General features: G+C 42.7%; 1 pseudogene; it reads right to left on the minus strand.

Annotated features, from left to right (window-relative positions):
- Positions 1 to 333: 333 nt before the first annotated feature.
- LOC103607876 lies at positions 334 to 1,090 on the minus strand (annotated as a pseudogene).
- Between the last annotated feature and the right edge of the window lie 370 nt (positions 1,091 to 1,460).

Below are 1,460 nucleotides of genomic sequence, written 5' to 3' on the forward strand. Positions count from 1 at the left end.
TCTTCAAAGGCTGGCTGCTATTTCAGTTTTGTTGACTCTTCCTCTGTAGAGTTGCCATTTTTTTTTTCCTTCAAATGGCACATATTTCGGTTACTTTTTATCTAAAGAGTTCTCATTTGCATCAGACTGTCAATACAAAGAAAGGTTTATTGAAAGACATCTCTCTGAAAATAATCCTATGGGGGTGGGGGTGGGGTGGACTAAAGAATCAATCAACTACTTAAATGTCAGTAATCAGAACATTTCTTAAAATTCACAGTATCGGACCTTTGGAAGAGCTCTGATATTCAGATATCTGCAGGTCCTTAAAATTATTTCATCATTATCACATACCATTTCAATTTATATGTGCTTTGCTTTATGCCATTTATTTTGAGTTTTTTCTTACTGGAAATAGTGGCACAACCACAGTAATTTGCATTTCCCATTTTCTTAAGATTTGCATGTGCTTGTGTTTTGGAGGCCTTCATCACTGACTGTTTGGGAATTCCAATACGACTATTGGGCAGCTGTCACTGCAGGACAAATCCCAACACTGCAGCTTGGTACTCCTACTTGATTTCTTTTTCTTCCTTTCTGTCTTCATTTCAAGGGGTTGCTTCTGAGAACATAGCCTGCTACCACCCAGCACATCAGTTGGTTTGGTTTGGGGAAGTCTCAAATGCATAACATGATGGGACGGACTTCTTCATGGTGAAAATCTTTCTTTCATGAAGGTCCTGACGTTGAAGCCCTTTCCTGGTGAGGCAGGGGCTTGGACAGAGCTTACTTCTCCCAGGGCTTTTCAGAGCCTCTGAGGCTTTGGCCCCCTTTCCTTTTTTGCCCTGTATGGTCTAGATCTGCAGCCACTTGAGCTGAACAAGTCTATCGATCTACTTACCAAGAAGTCCTCCTGCTCATGGCATGGCTTCAGTTTTGTACTGTGTTCAGAAGCACTGCCATTTCCCGGAGATCCCCGGAGCCAAAAGGGGGCTGGAGGAAATCAGGATGATAGTATCCAGGCCCTGACCCCCTATCGATCTACTTACCAAGAAGTCCTCCTGCTCATGGCATGGGTTCAGTTTTGTACTGTGTTCAGAAGCACTGCCATTTCCCGTAGATCCCCGGAGCCAAAAGGGGGCTGGAGGAAATCAGGATGATAGTATCCAGGCCCTGACCCAGGTGGATATCAAAGTAAACTGGATCAATTTCTTCACCTTGAAGATTAAGATCTGGAGGTATGAGGGGAGAAGGAGAAATGGGAATTCCTTTGGAATCAGAAAGATCACTTGCTCTGTCCTCATCATTTTCTTTAATAATTTTCATTGCCTGAAAGTCAAAAAACTGTTTGTTCACTGAGGCCCCCTGACATCTGGAAACAAGTGGATTTATTTTGGGTTTTCCTTCCTAGGAAATGTTTTCTTTAAGTTTATCTTCAGTGGATTGGGAAACACCTACAACTTTGCTTCTCAGCTGAGAAG

The sequence above is a fragment of the Galeopterus variegatus genome, unplaced genomic scaffold, assembly GCF_000696425.1.
Source record: "Galeopterus variegatus unplaced genomic scaffold, G_variegatus-3.0.2 Scaffold7792, whole genome shotgun sequence".
In the NCBI taxonomy this organism is placed as follows: domain Eukaryota; kingdom Metazoa; phylum Chordata; class Mammalia; order Dermoptera; family Cynocephalidae; genus Galeopterus; species Galeopterus variegatus.